We start from the raw sequence: 7,768 nt of genomic DNA, 5'->3' as shown, positions 1-7,768 counted from the left end.
TTGTATGGAAACTAGCAGAGGGGACCATTGGAGCTGTCGCCACAAAGAGCACTGTTAAAGGGAAACCACATGGAACAGGGTGCAGTTTGGCTAAATAATTATCTTTTCTAAGGCCTGAGCAACCCAGTCCTTTTTTTAAAAATTTTTATTGTATGTGCATTGGTGTTTTACCCGCATGTATATTTGTGTGAGGGTGGGGAATCCCTGGCGACTAGAGTTACAGACAATTGTGAGCTGCCATGTGGGTGCTGGGAGTTGACCCCAGGTTCATCTGGAAGAGTGGTCAATGCTCTTAACCACTGAGTCATCTCTCCAGCCCTGCAAACTGGTCTTGTTTGTTTGTTTGTTTTCAAGACAAGGTTTTTCTGTAGCTTTGGAACCTGTCCTGGAACTTGCTCTGTAGACCAGGCTGGCCTTGAATTCACAGAGTTCCACTGTAGTGCCCAGGTCATGGAGACCCCAAGAAGACCACCAGAGACACAGACTCACTGAAATACAAAAGCAAGGTTTAATCTTGTAGTACAAATTGCAATAGGGACCTTGTTTCCCACACCGATGCAGCAGGAGTTGGAGGAGGTGCCCCATGTTCTTAGGCAGGGTTTGTAAAGACAAAAAAACACAAATCTATTGTTATGGACATAAGGGGTGTGGGTGACTCTCTGATTGGTTCTAGTCTAGGGGATTTTCCGTTTTGCTGATATCAACCTTCAGCATCTGGGCTGCCATCTAAGGAACTTCCTACTTTACTGATAGCTACCTTGGGTCCTAGCACAAAATAGAGTTGGTTTTGTCCCTTCATTCCCCCCTTTTCTTTTTTTTTTTTGGTTTTTCGAGACAGGGTTTCTCTGCAGCTTTTTTAGAGCCTATCCTGGAGCTAGCTCTTGTAAACCAGGCTGGTCTCGAACTCGCAGAGATCCGCCTGCCTCTGCCTCCCGAGTGCTGGGATTAAAGGCGTGCGCCACCACCGCCCGGCATTCCCCCCTTTTCTTGTTGATCGACCCAATCGTGGGTCTCTCATAGTAAGTTCATAGGTATCTTCTGTCCTGAGGGGTCTATGGTTCTGAGAGCGCTGCACCATAAGTTGGATTGTCCCCAGTCTTTCCATCATAAATTGGAATAGCTTACTGAGTATGCATGATCCAAAAGTCAGCAGTATCAGCAAAATTACTAGGGGTCCTGTTAGAGTGGAGATGAGAGTTGTCAACCAGGGGGAACTATTAAACTAGGATTCAAACCATCCTTGGTTGGCTTCCCTTTCTCTCTTTTTCTTTGTAAGTCCCTCCCGCACCTTGGCCATGGTATCCCTTAGAAGTTCAGAATGGTCTATATAGAAACAGCATTCATCTCCCAGGGCAGCACACAATCTCTCCTTTAATCCTAGTAAAAGAATTAAAGCCTGGCAGTGGTGGCGCATGCCTTTAATCCCAGCACTCAGGAAGCATAGGCAGATGGATCTCTGTGAGTTCGAGGCCAGCCTGGTCTACACTACAAGAGCTAGTTCCAGGACAGGCTCCAAAGCTACAGAGAAACCCTGTCTTGAAAAACAAAACAAAACAAAATAAAACAAAAAGTAAAAGGGTTAGGTCCAGTCCCCTTCTGTTTTGTAAAACCATTTCAGCCAGTGAGAGATTGAGTCCTTCAAGTGGGAGACTGAGGTCTCTAGGCGTTCTATGTCAGCCTCAAAAGCAGAGTAGTGTTCACTTTAGGGCAGAAGAGAGGCAGTCCCTGTCCCAACCCTGTGAGGCTCACCCCTAGGAGGATGCTGAGTGTGAGAGTGCTCATGGGCTCCCTGTTTATTCTAGTCAGACCAGCATCCTGCCCCATTCTATCCAGGAAACCTTGGTAGTCATGGTAAAGGAGCTGGGGTACCAGTCTGATGAGGACACAGTATCCACTGGAGTCCTTTAGAACTGTAGTGTGTGCACATGGAGTTAACCCCAGGAGCATGCCCACCAGGTGTCATTGTGGGGATTAGGTGCTCTGCACCGGTTCTGAGGGGATAAGGTGAATTGCAAAGAAAAGCCTTGGCAGAAGGAACTTTACCTATGTAAAACCCCTGCCCTGTTACTTGTTCCAGGATTAGAGAGTGTAGTGAATGCCAGTGACATTCATTGGACTTAGCTGCTTCTCAAATAAGGCCCTGGACAGCAATTTCCTCATTATAAGGGGGAGCTGCATCATAACAGAGCCAACAAGAGTTGATTAGATAAGTCTTAGTCAGAAGCTCCGGGAGGGGGTGTTACTCTGGCACTGAAGGCGTGGTAATACCTAAAACATCTGGGGCTGGTGTTTTAGGTGGAAGAGTGGTTACAGCCAGTTGTTGGGGCATGGGTCTCTTTGTGGGTAGGGGAGTAGGATTTGGATCCAGTTCCTTATTGGGGCCTATTATTGCTGGTTTTATTGGCTCTATCTTAAGCTGAATTACAAGGGTGGTCGGGACATGTCCCCCATATCTATAGTATATTACACTCCAACGTAGGCCTGATGACCATTGTGTGTCCTGTTTTCCCTGATCAGTGAAAGTAATTTTTATCTCGTCTAGGTCACCTGTCCTGTGGGGCTTGTCAGGCTGAGGAAGAGGGGGGCCATACTAGATTGGTCTTATATATTTAAAAGTGACTAAGTCTGGTCTGCTTATAGCCCATCTCCATTCCCCATCTTTAGAGGAGACATAGACCCAGCTTTTGCAGAAAGAGGATTCCAGGCCTCCCCACTGCTTCCTATTTCTAGTGTGACCTGGGCACACGTAAAAACCATACCTCCTGGCCTTCACCTGGCTCTATAGACATGGTTCTATAGACATGGTTGCTCTATAGACATGGATGCTCTATAGACATGGTTCAGGTCATGAAAGAAGAAATATAGGTCAGGCCACCAGGTGTTCAATGGGGCTCCACAGGTAGTCTGTTACAGAGATTCGTAAGACTCTCCATCCTCGAGAACCCAAGTCACTTTAAAGGGTACATGGGGATTGACTTCTTTAGCAGGAGCAGAAGAAACCAGCATCAATATCAACAAGATCAGGAACGACACTTGAGCCGACCTTTAGGGGGTTGGTGGGGTATCTGGATGCCCCCAGGTCTCACCACAAGAGTCCTCTTGTAGGGTGAAGTGATCGGCTGGGTGGGCATGTGAATAATGGACCCAAGAGGTGGCACCGTGATGGAGGAGAGTTATCTGTCTATGTTTCTTTCATTGGTTAATTAATAAAGAAAACTGCCTTGGCCCTTTAAGAGAACAGAAAATTAGGTAGGTGGAGTAGACAGAACAGAATTGTGGGAACAAGGAAGTAGAGTTGGGGAGACGCTTCAGGCAGTCGCCATAGGAGTCTCCATGCTTCTCCTCTCCGAGATGGACGCAGGTTAAGATCTCTCCTGGTAAGCCACACCTCGTGGTGCTACCCAGATTACTAAATATGGGTTAAAGGAAGATGTGAGAATTAACCAATAAGAGGCTGAAACTATGGGCCAGGCAGTGTTTTAAAAGAATACAGTTTCCGTGTAATTATTTCGGGTGTAAAGCTAGCCGGTGGCCGGGTGGTGGGACGCAGCCCGGCCGCTTTCACACTACAGCACCCTCCACCTTGAGGGCGGTTAATGTTGTCAGGACAACCATGTAGGGCCCCTTGCATCTCTGCTCCATCTGGGTGATGCCTCCGGATGAAAACCCAGTCTCCGGGCCTGAATCTGTGAGGAGATGGAACAGAGGCAGCTTCATAAATCGCCCTAAGCTTAGGTCATATGGTTTTATGAACTGAGTGGAGCCCCTGGATGGCGCTGAACAAGTCCTGATCATCTAAGTCGGTAATCAGGTCAGTTTTGTAAGCTAGGAATCACGGTGGGGGAGGGTGCCCATACATAATTTCAAAAGGAGTCAGGGCTACTCGATAGGGGTATTTCTGACTCCAAAAGAGACAAAGGGAAGGAGAGTTACCCAGACAGCCCCAATCTCCAAGGCCAATTTAGTCAAGGCCTTTTTTTTAGGGTCCTATCCTTCCTTTCTACCTGTCCTGAGCTTTGGGGTCTATATGCACAATGATGTTTCCAATCAGTCCCCAGTGCAGCGGCTAGTCCCTGGCTTACCTGAGAGGTGCAGGCAGGGCCATTGTCTGACCTTCTCATGACTGGGAGTCCATATCTAGGCAAGATTTCTTCAGTCAGCTTCTTTGCTACCACTGCAGTTGTTTCGTGTTTGGTGGGAAATGCTTCAGTCCATCCCAAAACAGTCTATAAACACTAAGAGATATTTATATCCAAAATTTCCAGGTTTGATTTCAGTAAAGTCTACTTCCCAGGACATACCTGGTCGAGTTCCCTTCTGACGGGCCCCTGGGTTGGAGGGGGTGCTCACCGCATGCTGCGGGAGGACCTTCCACTCCTTCAGCCAATAGCCGCTGAAGTACCACCCCACTGTGCTGAAGGAGCAGACGTTGGGCACCATCAGCACAGTGGGCTCGTACTTCAGCGACTATTGGCTGAAGGAGCAGAAGGTCCTCCCGCAGCAACCACATTTGTCAGCTGTCATTCCTGGCATTGTGTCACTATCTGTTCCATAATCTGGCTACCATCTTGAATTTTGAGCTGGTCCCTTTGCAACAGATCCAGCATTCTATGTGTCCCCAGGGGTGAGGAGCGGTGTATTTTTTTAAGTATCTCATATCCCAGCCTTTGGGGCAGGATGACTCGCCCATTGGCAGTTTTCCACCATTCCTCTATTCGCTGGATCATGGGGAGAGTGTGTGTCCAGGCTAGATCTTCAGGTGTCGACTTGGGGCTTTGGGGTAGGCCCCTGGCTCCTGGGTCAGTTAAAGTCACCCTAGCTCTGGGGGCTGAAGCCACCTCTTTTGCTGTTTTATTGGCCAGGTTGTTTCCCAGTTGTATTGTTCCAGAGCCTTTTTGGCATCTGGGCAGTGTATTATTGCCAACTTTGTGGACCCCCCACAATGCTTGTAGGAGATCCAGAATCTCCTGTTTGTTTTTACGAGTTTTTCCTTCTGCCATTAGCAACCCTCTCTCCTGGTAGATAACCTGTGGATGTGGGTCGTGGCAAAGGCATACCTGCTGTCTGTGTAGATGGTTAGCCTTTTGCCTTTCCCCAGCTGTAAGGCCTTTGTAAGGTCTATTAACTCAGCCTTTTGTGCCGAGGTCCCCTGTGGTAGATGTTCAGCCCATATTGCCTCTGTAGTCGTCATCAACGCAGCCCCTATGTACCTTGGTCCATTCTGCGCCTAACTGTTGCCATCTGTGAACCAGGTGACCTCCATGTCTGGGATAGGAATGCCCTTCAGGTCGCGTCTGATGCTGTGGGCCTGAGCCAGTATCCCAGAGCAATCATGTAGCCGATTTCCATCCTCATGTCGGCCCTGCTGGCCTGTGAGGCAGGGAGAGTGTTCTAGCTGGGGTACTGCCCCTACTGCCCCTTGGTGGCTTCGAGTAGCCTGTGTTGGCCCTTGATTAGCCTCAGGTTGGGGCTCAGGCATTGGGGGAGGGGCAGGAGCTGTGGCTGAGGGGTAGAGGGAGGAGGGAAAAAGTTCAGATTCTGCAGCCCCCCTTTGGAGAACTGGTAGATCTAGGAAGGGGTGCATGTTATGGTTTTGGTTCCTGTCCCTTTAAGAGACAAGCCACGCCCATTCCCTCCCCATCCGCTGAGGCAGGCTGATCTTCAGCTTCCGGCCTGAGCTCACTCTCTTTTCCATCTTCCTCTCTCCCCACTTCTCTGCTTCCCCTTCTCTGTCTCTCTCTCTGTCTCTCTCTCTCTCCCCCTCCCCTTTCCCCCTTCATAACTCCCCTGAATAAATATTCAACCTCACCATGTCTCTGTCTTCTGCCCGCCCGCCATGTGTCTCCCTGCCTGGGACCAGCCACTGCTCAGGGACCGGCAGCCATCTCTGCCTGGGACTGGCTGCTCCCAGAGCCCACTACCTGCCACCACATGGGCCGCCACCACTGCTCAGGCCACTGCTCTAAGACCGACAGCCTTCTCTGCCTGGGACTGGCTGCTCGCAGGGCCTGCTGTCTGCGGCCACATGGCCTGCTACCACCATTTGGGACTTTATAGCATTTGCTGCTTGCCTACAGCTGCCGCCTGGGACTCCATAGCATTTTTAAAAGAACACAACAGTGCATATAAAAGGACCCAGTTTAGTATAGATAACTAGAATAAATAAGGCAGGGAATTAATGCAGGAAAAGGGGGAGAAGGAGGCTGGACACCTTAACTGCCAGGAAAATCCATCCCACTTACAGTGCAGTCACGTGTGTCAGTGTGCAAGGCCAGGCTTCACACTGGTCAGGAATCCTCTTGGTGGTGTTCTGAGCTCGAACCCCTATGCAGCCTCTTGCTGGAAAGCTGTCTAACCTCTCTGCACCCAATCTTCCAGCCATAGGGCAGAAAGAGCAGCTGGATGCTCCTGGACAGACGATGGTGCTACACTCTGATGAAGTCATTGTAGGAGCTTCTGGGGATGTGGCTCAGTTGGCCAAGCACTTGCTGCGCTAATGTGAGGACCAGAGATTGAATCCACTGCACCCTTGTAAAGCTGGGGTAGAATGGCAGCCGTGTAATCCCAGCTCTTGGGAAGAGGAGCCAAGGGTCCCTGGAGCAAGATGGGTGTCTAATGAGCAAGTTCTGGTTTCAAGTGAGAGACCCTGCCTCAATGAATAAGATGGAGAGCAACAGAAAAAGAAACCTGACATCAGCCCCGACCCTCGCACGCATGTGCATACACGTGTATGTCCCCACAGACACAACATGCATGCACAGCCTACATATACATGCACACCAAGGAAAAAGCATTGCGAGCAGAAAATTCACTTACCTCGGCCAAGCTATGTCATCACATGGACCACAATGCACTGGAGGCTCCTGCTTACCTCCTCTCATGAACCAAGGGCTGACTGAGGGCTGGTGGCTTATTGCACTGCCCAGTAGCAAGAAAGACTAAACTGCAATATATTGCTAGGCTGAGAAAAGATCAAAATTTCAAGTACAGTTTCTACTGAAGGTGTATTACCGCCACAAAATGCAGTGTTTGGCCATCATAAGTCAAGGGAAAATCTGTACTGAGATCTATGTAAGAGCTGCTCTGACACAGACCCAATGCAATTGGGCCATTGGTAAATGCAATTTCTTTCACTTTACTTTCTGTTCAACCCATAAAGTTCTTTGAGATTTCTGTAAGGAAAGAGGAACCATTTAAGATAGAAATCCCAATTCTGACTTCCCCGCATCCCATAGTTCCCCCAAGTAGCTGATTTCTGTTCATCTCTCCTCACAGTCACCCTGCTCTGGAGGTTGGGACTCTTGAGTTCAGCACTTTGTTTTTTATCTGTTTTGTTTTTTCCCCTGAGAATTTATTTCTTCTCTCTCTCTCTCTCTCTCTCTCTCTCTCTCTCTCTCTCTCTCTCTCTCTCTCTTTCTTTCTTTTTTTTTTGTTTTCAAGACAGGGTTTCTCTGTAGCTTTTGGAGCCTGTCCTGGAACTACCTCTTGTAGACCAGGTTGGCCTTGAACTCACAGAGATCCACCTGCCTCTGTCTCCCAAGTGCTGGGATTAAAAGCGTGTGCCACCATCGCCCGGCCCTGAGAGTTTATTTCTATTCAGCCTAGATAGTGTGGACATCACCAGACCAAAGAAACAATCCCATCCGAGCTCTCTTGGAGAATCGAGGGATTTTTTGGAGTCACTTACAGGAGCATGGATAAATAGGCAGTTACATCATTGGAAAGCCCAACCAGCACGGGAGACTCTAAAAGCTGCCTCACTGGTGCT

This window comes from Arvicola amphibius, chromosome 2 (assembly GCF_903992535.2).
Source record: "Arvicola amphibius chromosome 2, mArvAmp1.2, whole genome shotgun sequence".
NCBI lineage: Eukaryota > Metazoa > Chordata > Mammalia > Rodentia > Cricetidae > Arvicola > Arvicola amphibius.
Note: the sequence above shows the minus strand (reverse complement) of the source record.